At 46.7% G+C, this 16,282-nt stretch overlaps 1 protein-coding gene across 1 annotated transcript in view; it reads right to left on the reverse strand.

Moving 5' to 3' along the window:
- The window catches only part of MAPKBP1 (mitogen-activated protein kinase binding protein 1), a 104,699-nt gene extending 104,458 nt beyond the window's left edge, over nt 1–241 (reverse strand). Inside the window, exon 1 of the mRNA XM_082059347.1 lies at nt 118–241. The gene's annotated coding sequence lies outside the window, so the exon portion shown is untranslated. The remainder of the gene's footprint in view (nt 1–117) is intronic.
- Between the last annotated feature and the right edge of the window lie 16,041 nt (nt 242–16,282).

The following is a 16,282-nucleotide window of genomic DNA, read 5'->3' on the forward strand; positions in this document are numbered from 1 at the left end:
GGGAGTGCCGCACTGGCCCGTCTGCCCCCCGCGCCTGGTCGGCCATTTGTGGCTTGGTGCCACGAGGCTCCTGCAGTTCACTGTGGACGTGGAAAAGTTGTTGCATGAGCACCTTACCTCAGGGTAGCCAGGTTTGGGTGATAAACGTCTTCTAACACTTCACATCTGGTGTCTGGATCCTTTGCTGGGGCTGCTGTGGTCACAGAGCTCGCTGGTGCGGAGGCTGCCAGCAAAGCCAAACCTGTATCAGCTGAGATGGGCGTTACGGGGTGACCGTGGGCTCCACAGCAACTGGCCAGTTTCTGCCTATGAAGAAATCCTTCTCCCCTCAGTTCTCCGAAGTCTTTGCTAGGAATCTGGCAGCCCGCTGTCACATCACGATGTGGGGATGGAGGCCATGGAGTTAATTTGGATGCTTATGTGCTGGCTCATAGCAGGTGAGAGCCTAGAAGCAAACCTAGAATAATAAAATTGTTTAGGTTGGAATAGAACTTTAGGATCATTGAGTTCAACTGTAAATTTAAAACTGCCAAGTCCACCTCATGGACTTTGCACAGAAAAAACTGAACAGTTGCATGGTGTAGATGAGATCATACACATTTTTCTCCTGGTGAAATACTAAAGAATTTTATAAGCACACAACAAAATATACGTCATGCCAGCGAGAAGGTTTGGCACTTCAGCTGTCTACTAGCTGTTCCTCAGGGAAGAGTTCAGAAGCCACTACACTAACTCTTGTGCTTCCCAGACAGGGACAGACAGCTGCCCTTCCGTGCCTTGGCAGGTATAACCCCATGAGGGGGAGAGGGGAGGCAGATTTCACGGGCCACCAAGCCTGAATCGCTGTCAAAAGGTGCACATTTAGGATGTAGCACTCTGAGTTCAAAGAGGCTGTACATGTCCACACTGGCCTAACATCTCCACACTGGCCTAACATCTCCACACCAAAGCTCTAAAGTGGAGAAAGGAAACCAGCATTTCTTAGGGTGGAAAAGTCCTGCTAGCACCTCCTTCCTTAACATGCTCTGCCATTTATTGCAATCTGTCTCTGTCCTTGGGGCATCTTTCTGGCTCCATGTTTCCTGTTGTGGGTGCCCTCCTCCCTTTCCCATCTTTGGTGACTATCCCATCTTCAATGATTAATGCAAATCCAGAGTACTGATAGCACTTGCAGATGATCATTCCAAAAATGCCATCCATGAAGAGTTCCTGAAGTTCAGGCACAGATTTACCACGACAGACAATCCACATGGGCTATGGTCTTCCTCATAGTGGTGCCCATTGTGGCCAGCACACTACCGCTGTCACGGCTTGTGACTATGTGAACCTGCACCACCTGAATTTCCAGAAAAGATGGTTTGCATTCGAAGTGGGATTCTGAGCAGGCACAAGTGCTTGCAGGATTAGGATCTTAAGGCTTGACTGGTCAGAAACCTGCATATATTGACAAAAGCACCTAGAGGCATAACACAGAATGTCTTTCTACTCTCTGTCTGCTCCAGTCATGCCATAATAAGCTGCAGGTAATGAGCTTAAAATGTCACTTGCTAACCTTTGTTAGGCTTTAGTTTTGATACACAGGTGCCATAGAGAAATCCACACTTGTTGCTATGTAAAAAAAATCACAGGGTTCCAGGAAGCGGGGCTTTCAGAAAGATACTTATTTTGTGAGATTTACAATAAAATTGCAAGAGTTGGTAATGTTGCAATTATTTAAAAAATAAAAGTAATTTAAGTCCATGGGAGCTAGGAATATGAATTCATAGCTTTCGACCTCAGACATGGACTGCAACGCAAGAGGTGGCACATAAGAAAAGGATTCTAGTAGTAAATGTGAATGTTGCTGAATAACAGTGCCCTGTTGCTAAGGGTGAGGAGAAGTACACGAAGGAAACCAGAGCTGCTTCTGCAAAAATGAAATCCCTCCTCTACGAAGATTTACACATGTGCTTAGTTTTATCCAGACTGGGATAAATTCTAGTGAGTGGAACTACTCACGCTGGACATGGAGTTAAAAACATGCTCCAGCCTGTACAAGGCCAGGAACTGGCATTGCACAGAAAAAAACAAAACAAAACAAACAAAGTAGTTGATAGTTCTTAAATTTCTGCTATTCAACAGTAAAATATCAGAGTCATCACATTTGGAAGAAACATGCTTACATTTGAGAAAAAGCTGAGGAATGTCTTTGAAAACAAGGCACAGCTGAAATGTTTGCTTGGGAGACGCTGTTTAAATGCAACTAGCATTGTTCCTCTTTTGTCGAAAGCTGAGCACAGCATAATGTGATTTGTGATTACAATTCTTTGTGTCTGTGAAGTGACTGAAGAGACAGGCTAACTCTGAAACATTAGTAGACTTCTAGATTCAGTGTAAAGGAACTGAGACAGGGAACAGATATTTCTGATTTTCTGACTAAAGCATACTACCTTTCTAGTTAATTTTTAAGCAAGATGAAATGTCACAGAGTTTCTTCAGTTAAACCTAAGGAGAAGGATATTACCAGTGATTTTTAAAGAAACTTCTTCTATAGTTTTAGTAACACAAACACTTGCTCTTTTTTTCTTTCATCCTATTGATACAAAAGTAAACCAAGCAGGAATCACCAGCTTCCTCTGGGTATCACAGTACAAGTCTTACCATACACCTATTTCATCATCAGAAGGGCCTGGTTTTCCAATTCTAATATAAAACTTATGAAAGGTTAGTGCAAAACCCTTGCACTGACTCTACAACTACTAGAGATTTAGCCTGGGTGAAACTGGAACGGTTGATGCTAATCTGCTTGGCTTCTCTTCTCCTACTCCTATCCTCTAGTAAATACCAAATAACTTCAAATGAAGAGAAATAAATTTCTACTCTTCATCCAGAGGCATGTGTGGAAGCAACTGGTAAACCTGCTGCTCCATGACATACCTCCTGATGTTGCTTTTGCTCATGGTGTCCAAAACGAGGTCTCCCACACAGCTGTCAAGCTGTTAATCTGCTGGCCGGTCATTCACTTCTTCTGTCGAAGCTCATTAAAGGTGTGTGGCTTGTGGTGTGTGTGCTTCTCACTGTGCTCAGCCACCCCACCAGTTACCGCTGTTCCTTCTGTGGTGCCACTATTGTCTTCTCGCTATTGCTGGCAGGTGGCCTTTACTTCAGAACAAAGCTTGTCTTTTACAGTAGGTTCCTGTAAGGCCCACCTCCATAGGGCAGCACCTTGACTGAGGTCAGTTAATGACAACCAAAGGCAACAGGATTTTCAGCTTCAATCCAGAGGTGGTGAGTTCTTCCTTGCTAGAAAGGACAATGTACCATGAATAAATTATATAATTTTTCTTTGGCATTTGCGGCATTTGCTCTTGAATGTGTTCTTAAAGTAGTCTTCTGAAGGCTGCTGTAAATAATGAGAGAGAACAGATGCCTCAATAAATTAAATGCCATATTTTTAAGCATTATGTAATGAAATATCTGAAAATGTTTTTCTCTGTTGCAGAAATCCTCTGTGCTTTTCTAAGCAGCAGCATCTTGCAAACAATCTTGTAATCCTCCCATTGGGCTCCAAGCACAAGGAACATTTTAAAAGTGATTCTAAACAAAATTATTTTTTTAGTCAATAATATCATGATAAAAAAGAGCACGTAAAAGACACAAAGCAATGGAGCAGAAGTGCTACACGAGTCCTCTCAGTGTGATATTAAAACGTTTCCTTGAACTTGTTCTCCTTACATGCAAAGCTCTTCTCATGACCTGTGGCCAGGCAGGGAGCATGAGGCATCTCTCCAGCCAGCTGTGGTGACATGATGAGGGCAGCCGTGGTCCCATCACCTGATCTGCTCAGTGCTGCCCACACACTGTATGACAGAGGCAGGAAGGTGCTCTGTGCCTCTGAAACCCCAACACATTGAGACCACCCTGCAGCCACAACCCAGGGTGGTTGCTTGTTCAGCTTGGTTTTGATGTCTTTTAATTTATTTCTTAGTCAGATAAACCGATCTGAGAAAGGATTTCATTTTTTTTCAGATACTGACGTGCCAGAGCTGACCTGCTCTCCTGGTACTAGAGGGAGCTCCAAACTGGAAGTTGTGGCAGGCAGTATGAGCAACTGAGGCCAGCTCAGAGACCAGGTGAGTTAGTCAGGGATCAGCGTCACACTCATGCAGATTCACAGCTTCCAGACAGTTTAGAGCAGGTGTTGAACCTGCTTGTGTGTATCTTCAAAAATAGCGGGGACAGACATTTTGCTCCACACCTTTGTTGCCACTTTCCTGAGCAGTTTTCAGGCCAAGTGAAGAGCAGAGAGCACATTTTCCCACAAACATTGAAACCCTGTGGAAGAAGAGCATTGTCTTCTTCTGTAACAGCTGTCTACCCTTCTACCTCCAAAGGACCATGGCACTGCTTTCCAGTTAGGCTAACAGCTATCATTCTAGCCTCACAGGATGTTGATTCAGCAGGGTCATAATGCCTTTTTCCACCTGTTGACTTAGAACAGTGAACAACAGGCACTCAGAAAGGGACAGAGGGTGAAGGAGGAAAGATAAACAGCTTTGGTCTAGTCCGGAAGAAAAATAACTATAATATATGAGCAACTAGAAGGGTAGGGGGCAAGAGAAGAAAAGCAGCTGCCATGCAGTATATATAAAGGGCATTTTACATTTAATTTTTCTCCAACTATGAAAATGACTGCAAGCTTAATAATTTCATTACTAACTTCTTAATTAGATATTAATTTTCCAAAGAAAAATACACAAAGAATTCTTTGCAGGCCACATGACGGACTCCAAAGCTCAATGTACGGCATGTCAGGTGATGAACCCCAACTGCAGTTAGTTGGTTTTGATGACTTGTTTTCCCCCAGTAAGCTTTGTCCCTTCCTCTCTCTCCTTTATTGCCACAGCTACAAGGGATGAGCAAAATGAGTTTCTGGGAATTGTTTCCTGGGTCTTTTTATCAGACTTTTGGTACCTGACTTAAAATATTTAAATTACAGCCAGAGATTACACATGATCTTTTCTTCATGTGTTCCTGTCAAAAAGTCATGTAGACATCTACACTTTTGTGCTGGTTTGATTGAAATTGAGTTAATATTCTTCATGTAGTACAAACTCTTATTTTTCACAGCAAGCATGGTCATTGTTTGGATTTTGTTCAAGAATAGTAAGATAACACACCAGGACAGAATTGATGTTTTTTTTTCTAGTAACTTTCCAGTGGTTTTGAGTTGGAATGAAAAGAATGTGAGAACTTACTGTTATCTTAGCCATTGTCTGGGAGATCAAGGTCTTCCTGGGCTCTCTATCTGCAAGAGTGAGGCAGCTGGGAAGCGGGGCATAGATGGGGCAGACCTTGACTGATGTCCAGGCTGATCAATGAGAATATTCCATGTCATTAGCGTCATGCTTTATATTTAATGAGAGTCAGGTTTTCTGGAGACAGAGACCCATTCCTATTCCACTCTCTTTCAGTTGAGTTCCACTGGGGAGTTCCTTTAGTTTGGCCTAAACTGCCAGTTTGCAGTTGGCCTCTGGGTGTTTCTGCCTTTTGGCCTTTTTGCCTTTGTGGTCTTTTTGCTCTCTTTCTCCCCAGGATCAGCTGTTTGGGACCAGGGTGCTCTTCCCAGGACTGGCTGCTTGGCACGGACGGAGTTCATGAAGAATTGCGTTGAGTATCACTTAACTTTATATTTTATTTTAATTTTATATATAGTAGTAGTAGTAGATTAGTGTTGTTTTGTTATTGTATTAAACTGTTTTTATCTCAATCCACAAGTTTTCTCCCTTCTCTTTCAATTCTCTCCCCTACGTGGGAGGCCAGGGGTAGGGAGTGAACAAGTGGCTACCATGGTTTTGATTGCTAGCTGGGGTTAAACCACAACAGGTTTATAATGCATCTAGGGAGAATACGCTTAAATCACAGATGCCAACCGACCTTTAAAAGAAGAAAAATATACATGCATGAATGCCATTCAGCTGGCCATCAGGAAATTGCGCTGATAAAAAGAAGCTATGGGGAGTATGGATAATATGTGTAGTATAGAAAGCCCAGCCAAAGATAGGAAGATGCTGCTTAGAAAAGGCTTGTGTCCACCAGGAATGGATAATTTCTGTCATACCACAAAATGTGAACAGAGGTACTTGGAAATCCCAAGCACAGCTACACTGTGGGGTTTTTTTTCTGAATTAGAAGAATGTGCCCTAAACTGAAAGAAAAAAGTTGCAAATCCATTTAAATTTTGGCTCAGCTATTATAACATGTGAACTAGTCCTCTCATGTCTCACTCCTGAATTTCAAGGGGCCAACAAAATCCATGCCCTCCTTTAAAACTATTTTTAGCATAATTAGCAAAGTGCGTACATACGTCCATTGAGCTGTCAAACCAAGGCCACATGCTGACTCACCTGGTGCCTGAGGCATGTGTGCATCCGGTGTGCGGCAAGGTGTGCTTTAGAGCTGGCTGTGAGGTGGTAGATGTGATCAATAAAAAAATAATCCAGGCTGGCTGATATAAGTCTGGAGGAATGGCTGCGGGACTTGCCACAGCCTTGGGCAGCACGTGCTGTGAGCAGGATCCTCACCAGAGCCTCCTCGGTGCTTGGGTGCCATGGGAGCAGACAAGCTGCCAGGGCACCGCTGGGGCTGGCAGCTCCCCAATAGCAATGCCACAACCCCAGCTACTTCTGTTCCAGCGTCTCAGCCAGGACAGCACTACGTGTGAACAGTAATCCCCACTAGCTGTGGCCAGGCCCCCACACACGCGTGTTAGCCAGCTCATGAAGGGAGGTAAATTATGTTTTAAATTTTTACCAGAAGCATTTTTCAGTAGCAGGAGATCAGAATGCCATGCGTAGCTGCTGACTGTGTTGTGCTTCCTGCTGCCTACATGGAGGCTGTTAGGGAGGACACACAGCAGGTACTGAGCCAAAACTCAACCAGGGCACTATCTGGGTCTTGTGAACTCCCCACCATCGCATCTTTGGCTGGTCAAATAAGCTGTGACATATTACCCAGGCTAATCCACAAGGGTTTCTTTAAGCTTAGATCTGAGTCCAGTCAAATTTACATGCAGGACCAAATGGTCTGACAGTCTCAAAAGATCACAGTGGAACTGCAGTCTTGTGTGAACTCTGTGTTTTTAAGGGAGTAGCTGGCTGGGACTTCAGATGTGGGTAGAGACAAGAAGAGCAGCATGCAGATATGAGAGGGCTGTCTCTCAGTGACTGGCCAGGTGCCACGGCCAGCAGGCACACAGAGATTTGATGTTGGATACAGAAGTCCCTACTTACAACGGGAGGCCAGAGCTGAAAACCACATGATAGGAAAGCATTTGACTGAGCTAGTACTTAAATAAGGGATGCCAAATCCTCGTTCCCTTTCGTAGGAGTTACTTGTGTTTCATTGTTCTCCTTAATTACTGCTCTCTGGAAATATGAAGCACGGGATGAACCTACTATTGAACTCTGCTAGGAATGATAAAGGTTTCCCTTAGAGCAGTCACTTTATACCTTTCCCAGTGTCACGGTTTAACCCCAGCTGGCAACTAAGCACCACATAGCCGCTTGCTCCTTCCCTGTGGTAGGATGGGGCAAAGAATCAGAAGGGTAAAAGTGAGAAAACTCCTGTTTTGAGATAAAGATGGTTTAATAGGTAAAGCAGAAGCTGCACGCACAAGCAAACCAAAACAAGGGATTCATTCACCACTTCCCATGGGCAGACGGGTGTTCAGCCACCTCCAGGGCAGTGAGGCTCCATCACGTGTCATGGTTACTTGGGAAGACAAATGCCATCACTCCGAATGTCCCCCCACTCCTTCCTCTTCCCCCAGCCTTATATACTGAGCATGATGTTATATGGTATGGAATATCCCTTTGGTCAGCTGCGGTCAGCTGTCCCAGCTGTGTCCCCCCCTGCCTTCCTGTGCACCCCCAGCCTGCTCGCTGGTGGGGTGGTGTGAGCAGCAGAAAAGGTCTTGACTCCGTGTAAGCACTGCTCAGCAATAACAAAAACATCTCTGTATTATCAACATTGTTTTCAGCACAAATCCAGAACATCACTCCATGCCAGTTACTCCTAAGAAAATGAACGCTATCCCAGGCAAATCCAGCATGCACAGTTTTGGGCCTATAAACATTTTGCAGTGAAGGTGCAGACACCAGCACACATCAGCCTGTTGGCAGCGGGTTTAGGGGGTAGTTGAGAGAAGCGGCTTTTCACAAACCTCTTAAAAGTACTTGCAAGGGCTCATTGAGCTGAAGTTGAAAGCTGCTGCCTTACTGCCCAAAGATCACCCCAGGGCCTGTGTCCTGAGGAAAGGTTGGGCCAGGTTAGGTTATGTTGGGCCAGGATAGGTTAGAGCAAGCTCCTTACCCTTACAGACACGGAAAGGGATCATGAGATATGTTTTCCAGCATGTGTCTAAGCAACTGATAGTCCTTCACTTGTCCTCCCACTGACAGCATAAGCAAGAGTATACAAACTACACCGTTTTCACTCCAGAGTTGTTTTGCATGGAAAGCAGGGGGCCATTATTTTCCAGGTCTGCCCTGAGGCTCAGGGAAGAAAGAGGTCTTGCAGCTTCCTGCAGGGCTGAACATCACATGGGAGTGATGCCTCTGCATCATCACTGGGCTGATGTCTCTCTGGGTGTTCTTACGTGTTTAGGTCAGCTCTGTGCAGCCTACACGTATGGCACTCGGCACGCAGGCTGGCCCTGGCCCAGGGACCTGAGAGAAGCATGCAAACCCCTCTTGTGCTGAGCGATGCGTTCCCCCTTGCCTGCTGTCCAACCTCCTCCTCCTTCCTCAGGAATATGTAGGTCACTGTTGACATTGTTTTCCTCTGAGCTCCGTCTGCTCCTGTTTTACCACTTTGTTCACAATTAGCCCTGACTTTTGTAATTGACCTATATAAGCCTGTTTGTTTCATTCTCCTTCATCCCATGCCTTAAGTTTCCAAAGAGCAGTAGTTAAGAAGAACAATGCAGCATGAATATCTTCTGCAATCCCAAAGCAGACAGTGCCCTGGCTGGAGTTCGTCTTGCTCTTGGTGATGATCAGCAAGCTGACAGTGTAAACCAGAACTCAGCCCGCTTTGGCTCTTGCCCTGAGAAGAAGGCAGCATGACACATCTTACAACTTGTATGTGCTGTACAGCTGTCTGGCCTCCACAGATGCCTTTTGTTATTACTACTATTAACAAAATTAAAGAACTATAGCAAAACTGTAAGCAAGCAAGCGAAAATGAAAGTTCATCTGATGACAAGTGATGTCAAAGCATTATATTACAAGCCATTAAATCCACACATTTATATCAGTTTTTGCAGCTGCTCGCTATGTCTTCTGCAATCACACCTCCCATGTTGATGATGTTCTAAATTTCCTCTCATGTCACGCCCCTGCCCTCCCTGTTAGGGCTCAAGTATGAATGTTTGGAAAATCAAATGCAATGGAGCATGCAAGTTATCTCTTTCTCTCACGTTGTTGAGCAACACTCATCTGGCCAGGTTTCAGGCACTGCCTTTTGCTTCAGTTTCCCCATCTGTTCTCATGAAGTCTTGCCTGGAAGGTGACATCTCATCAATGTTCTGTTTATTTGCTGTGGTTTTTACCTTTCACATCCTCAAAACGAAAAGCACATGTCAAAACCTTGGAAGAGAACTTTTTCCAAAACTTCCTGCTGGGTCCCAGATCCTCCTGCAGAGATGTTCTGCTGCTTCCCACTGGGATGCCCACCTCTGTGTCCCTCTCCTGCAGGCAGGGTTATGTTGGGGTCCACAGGTCGGGTTCAGATAAAGGTCAGTACAGAGGCCCCCAGAGGTTGGTAGAGAGCCTGCAGGGGAGGATTTAGCACCATGGCATCCCTGAGTGCCCAGCTCCTTCCTCTCACCTCAGAGATGATAGAATGAGGCACAGAGGCTAAAATGCAAACAATATTTCATGCTATTTGGAAACCAAATACCAGAAATACTGGCATGGCATCTATCTCTATTTTTCCAGACCCATTGCTGATACCCTGCCCAGCCCCTACCTAGAAGTACACAGTAAATGTCAGTCCCTTTGCTTGTGCTTGGTCCTCTGGAGATATTCTCTTGAGAGGACTTTCGTAGGTGTCTGAGGCAAAGCTCCGCTCAGCCCCAGAGGAGGCTCTGACCAGAAAGCAGAGAGACAGCATGGAGGTAGGCACAAATAAAAGCTGTGGCACTCGGCTGTGAAGCTGGGGTTTTCCAATAAGCCTAAACTTGGTACCCCACTCCAACTGAATTTCCTTGAGAAGTAGGGCAATAAATTACCATAAACCCCCTTTAAAATCCCCATCAGTTCAACCCCTGGCTCCTTGACACAGACTTTGAGAGCCAGGTTTCCCCCTTCCTCTGTAACATACCTTGGCTTGCAGAATTCACCATGCAGAATGAAATTTGACCTTTCAACTCCCCATGGCAACCATAGTTCAATTAAATAGGACAAACTTTGTACAGCGGTTGCCCTCAGGACATGGTATACTAAATATGATACAAGCAGAAGAGTGAAACAGAAAACTCATGAAACGATCCTGTGAAAAGAGAGTTGGCTAGCGGGTGCCCTTCAGGACAAGGACACACACACGCTCTCTTCTTCCTTTAGGCCAGTGCACTTTACACAGATGTCAACAAATGGAAAGGACTAGGATTAAAGGCAACATTTACGTGCTTGTAAGTCTATCTGAAGAGCAGTCAAGTGCACATTTAACTTGTATGTATGGATGCGTTTGTTCCCATTGCTAATGTGCAAATACTCTCCTGAGTATGGATGCTTTCTTAAAGCAGTGCCAATGTGGGCAGAAAACAAATGTCAAATACAAGAAAACACAACCAATTAGTCATCTGGCAAGATGACTGACCTAAAGAGAGGGAAATATAAAAAAGTATAGCCAGATCTTAAGTTCATAGGAGAAATTCTTCTCATGTCATGGTGATGAGCGTGGCATCAAAAAACCTTGAAAGATAAGAGAATGCAAGATAGCGGTGTGGCCTGCACTAGTATGTTCATGGTCAGTGAAGCAAAGTATAACAACCCTGCAGACAGAGAAGGAAATCAAAGTGGAAGTGAAATTCTTTTTCTGGATAGACTCAAGGTGGTGAAAAATAGAGAACACAATGAATACATATGAAAGATACAGCAAACCCAAAATATTATTTCTAGAATGACTGGAATTAGGAAGGCTAGAACGCTGGTAGCAACAGCCTAGAAACATTGCCCAGGGAGGTGGCACCATCTCCATAACTTGAGGTTTCTAAGTCTTGGTTGGAGAAAGGCCTGAGCAACCTGGTTTGATCTCATGGCTGACCCTGTCCTGAGCAGGGGCTGGACTACAGATCTCCAGCAGTCCTGTGCCACCTGAATTTTCCTATGATCCTACGAGGGCCTACAATTTGGCATACACATAAGGCAACTACTGACATCACCATGACAACAAACTGGGTTTATGCTGGTGTTGCAGCTTCCTGCAAAGAGGAGAGTACACACTTCCTTGAGAAAAATGTTCACAAAAAGACAGCGAGATTTATAGCACTAGACTCATTCGAGCTTTGCTTTCAAGCTGATGAAAGAATTAATAGGTTATCAGCTTGTTACACAGTTCATTTCTGCTTCTGCCTCAATTTTTAAGATAGAGGGGAGAAAATTACATGCAATCTTGCAAAAAGAAGATAATTACATCCCCCCCCTTGGGAAGACAACTAAAATCGCTTCAGCTAATACTCCCAGATCCGGGGGGAAGGCAGCCAGTCAGCAGCCCAGGCCGGCTGTATGTGGCTCATCACAGCCAACCTAGCGCTGTAAAACATATTCCTTCAATATTCGCCCCGTCATCCTCCTAAATAAAAGCACATGAAGCAAAATGCTGCCAACGCTTTGCTCAAATACTGCGAATGAAATTGCAACTGCGATAATTACAAGCTGAAAACAGGCAAATTCTAAGCAGGGGCTCTCCTGCGGCAGAATGTCCCCGTTGGGGAGCCCACTGCCCGCATGGGTTCATGACTCATGGGAGGAACACTGACCTGTGGGCTCCTGGGTCAGTGGGCAGAAGATGGGGACATGTGAGCTGCCACCACAGCTTCTGCCCGGGTAAACACCCCTTGGGGAGCTCAGAGAGCGCTTGGTTTCCTGCACACTCTCGACTTGCACTGCCTGCCTCCCAGCCAGAGCCAAGGATCTGGACCCATGGGACCCACCTTCAGCCAGGAATAACTTCTGACTTGAGGCAATTTTAGTAGGTCACTGAAGCCGCTGGCTTTTCCCTTTGGCAGCTGTACCTCTCTTTCCCACCCTATGAAAATGAAGTTTTCTTTCAAACATGAATGTGCCCCTTGTAAGCTGATCTGCAATATAATTATTTTCTCCCTTGCTCAGCAAAGTTTGTGAAACTGAACATTTTCCCTGTCAAAGCCAGACAATGAGGCCTTGTCTACACTGCAGCACGGTAGTAAACAATTCCCACTGTGGCTGCCATCAGTTCAGCTCGCCTGGTGGGAGACGTTTATTAAAATTTCTTCCTGGAGACTAAGCCTCCCAGTTCAAGTCGATTGCCCCATATGTCAGAGCCACAAAACATTTGTGGGGTAAGATTCTGCAGGAAGACTTCTGGCTTTTTTTTTTTGCCATAGACATCCAAAAGCTGAGGAAGCAAATTTAAACCTTTGCAAAGTGGTCACAAGCTGAAAGTCTGCTTGAGCCATTTTTTAAAACCAAATAGTCATTGTAACCCAGAAGTGAGAGCACTGGTTAAGGAGCCAGAGGTGATCATTACTGTTGCAAAAGATTTGCAGGCACCTCATTTTTCTATCACGCTTTTGCAGCCAGTCACCTTAACACAAGTTAAAGAAGATCACATCAGATCTAAATCATTAAAGAAAAAAAGCATCAAGGTAAACAAAACAGGAGAATTCTATCTTCTGTGTTATCCATCTCATACATAGAAATGTTCACATTTGAACTTTGCTGAAGCTTGGCCCATCCACGTTTATCCAGCCTCATAACCTGTCCCAGGCCCTCAGGAAGGGCCTACGGGCCATCAGCAGGCTGCACCACCATCTCCCACATGCCCCAAACCCAGTGAAGCCCGGCCAAGCCAGCAGCTATGCCTCACCCTGTATGTGAGGGGCATGTTCTGCAGGGGCTCCCACCAGCCTCCACCCGCCCCGGTGTCTCAGTCCTGCACCGAGCTGCCTGGGCCGGAGGGACCGTGTCTGGGCCCTGCTGCCTTTACAAGGTTGAGCATAGAAAACATGTCTCCAGCCGGGCCCCAAAGGGACACTAATGGTTTATGGAATCACATTTTTCTCCAGCTGCATAACATTGTTTTATAGTAAAGTCCAGGTCTAGCACGTCTCAGAAATAAGACATAGCATTAGCTAACACATTTTCAAAGCTCAGCACTGCCAGTTCCTCAGGCTCGAGCATGGACAAAGCTGTGTAACAGAGAGCTGTGCCCCCATGGGGAGAGGGCCGAAGGCTCATGGCTGGGATGGCACAGCTTCATCCACACTAAGCAACTGGCATCTCCTGTGGGAAGAGACATCTTTAGCTGCCGTTTACCCAAACAGCTCTAGGCTTCATTTGATACCAAAAAAAAACAGACACCTGGTCACCACTGGGTTTTTCCTTCAGGAGAAAAGCAACTCAGCAAGGAATTCCAGAATCCCTTCAATAATTTTATCATTGTTTTAGGACACCTCAGGGTAAAAGATGTCATGTAAGTAAAGGAGCACAACCAGCAAGCCCTCAGCCATGCAGAGGGCAGAGTGAGCCAGAGGGAAGCAGAAGGGAACAGAAGACTTGCCCCGGTACTGCTGCCCAGCCAAGCCCAGATGTCCAAAAATGTCCACATTTACAGTTTGTTCCTGTATAACAAAACAAATATATAATGACCAGAGGGGTGCAAGATGTGCATTTGCTGGTTGCAGGATAACGCATGAGAGGCAGTACTCGAAGGAAACCAGGATATAGCTGGATAGATATAGAATACATAGGAGGCTGGTGCTGTGGATCCACTGTTTGCAACTTAGTGGATGGCGGGAGCTCCACTCACTGGGACCAGCAGGACTCTGCTGTAGCACTGTCACACTGGGAGGCTGCCCCAGTCTTGCTCTCAGAGGAGGAGAAAACCCAACATTTGCTTAGCACTTGACTTCAAGCCAGAAGGTGAGTGTAGCCACAGGCCTGGGCTTTGAGGCACTGTTGTGTGTATCATAGCAGGCTGGGTTTGAGCCCCTTTATGCAAAGGATGGGGACTCAGAGGTCCAGGCCCATGCAGGCAGAAGGATTGGTGGAGGAAGGGAAGGGAGCACCTGCCCCTCATGCCAAGTGCAGCTTGTGCAGCTCCTGCAGGGAGCCTGTCACTCAGGGCACTGCAGAGGCAGCGAGGGATGGGTTGTGCGAGAACCAGTGTTGACTTCCCCCATTTATTCTGCCAAACTACCCTGTCACCTCCAGCACGGGCCCACCATTCTCCTCTTACTGCTCTGGGAAATCGTGGCCAGGAGTTCAACAGGAAGCTACAGCAACATGTGCTGCTGCAACACCATTTCTCAGCCCTCTGGAGGAACAGCTGTTACTGTCCTGCAAATGGACTTCTTGTTAATTGAAACAATCATGTAGCTACAAACTGAAAACTACTTGATTGTATTTCATGCTGCAGAAGGCCTAGTGGAAGGGCGGGGGTCATCAGTCACCTAGTCCCCAGGGGTTGAAAACACATAGTGCTGTTCCAGAATCTAGCGAGCTTTTGTCATCCATTCATCTTCCCATTTAGTTTTTTATGTAGATTGAATCCAGTACAGTTTAAAAATAAACTCTTTTTTTAGGCTAGTTGGTGATAATACAGGGATAATTTTACATTTTTTTTTCTAGTAACAATCACATGTAACTAGATACCAATGTCTGGGAATCCAAGGGGCATTTTCCAGGTCCTTTGACACACCTCAGCAGTGTGAAGTATTGTGAAGTATTTCTTTATCCTTGCAGGGCTCAGGAGCCCCAGCTGTACTTGGAGCCCGAAGCTGTGCAGACCCATGCCAGCCTACAGACCTTGCAGAGCTTTGTGCCGGTACAGCCCCATGCACTGGAGGAACAAGGGCAGTCACACACCTCATGGCTTTTGCTGCGTGGCCGCAGGCACATCCCTACCCCAGCAGGCCCTCAAGCCCTGGGTTTGGCCAGAGAAGCAGCTCAGTAAGAGCTGAGGAGCCAGGCAAGTTGTTTCTTACTGCTGTTGTCCAAGGAGTTAATCAAAACATAAGCCACTAAAAATGGCATACAGCTTATGTTTGTGTAGCCTTTTTTAGCTGCTATTTAATTGCCTGGTTTTAGCCCAGAAGGCCACGTGTGCCACAGAGCTTGCAAGCGGCACCTCTCTGTGTTGGAGGGGGGAACTACAGGGGTGCCGAGGCCTGTGAGGAGGCAGGAGCCCTGCGGTGCAGCCCCTTGGCCCTGCTGGCCACCAGACAGAAGTCAAAAAACACCCAGAAAGGCCCACCTCCTTCTCCTTGGAGCTGGTCCCAGCTGGTCCCGGGGGGACCCTGGCATCACACCGGGGAGTTTTCGGCATGTCCCTGGGTTCATGTCAGCAGGGTCCTGGGGTGACCATGGCATCATTCCAGGGGGGGACTCCGCATGACCCCAAGGTCACATTGAAACCCTCCTGGTGTGAACCCTGGGACCCCCCCCCGCAAGATGCTGGGGTCAACCTCAGGACCCCGCTGGCATGGCCCCAGGATCATCCTACATTTCCCCTGGCACAATGCTCAGGTCAGCCCTGGGACTGATTCGTCGCCATGCCAAAGACAAGCCCGGGACCCCATCGGGACAACGCCAGAGTCACTCCCTGGGTCATGCCAACACCCGCCTCTGCACAATGCCGGGGTCAACCCTGGGACCCCCTGGAGACATTGCATGACCCTGGGGTCATGCTGACACTTCCTGAGCGCCATGCCAAGGTCAATCCCAAGACGCACCCAGGATCTTGCCAGCATGACCCCAGGATCGTGCCAACACCCCATAGCGTGATGCCGAGGTCAACCCTGGGACCCCTCCCCGGGATTCTGCCGGAATGACCCAGGGGTCATGCTGAGAACCCCCTAGCACAATACCACCCCGGTCAACCCCCGGACCCACCTGGGACCCCGCTGGCATGACCCTGGGGTCATGCTGATACCATCCTGGCATAGTACCAGGGTCAGTCCCGGGTTCCCCCCAGCATGATGCCAGGGTCACACCTTGGAACCCCCAGACTCTGACAGCATGACCCCCATGCTGAGACC

The sequence above is a fragment of the Streptopelia decaocto genome (assembly GCF_964273445.1).
Source record: "Streptopelia decaocto genome assembly, chromosome: 7".
NCBI classification, from domain to species: domain Eukaryota; kingdom Metazoa; phylum Chordata; class Aves; order Columbiformes; family Columbidae; genus Streptopelia; species Streptopelia decaocto.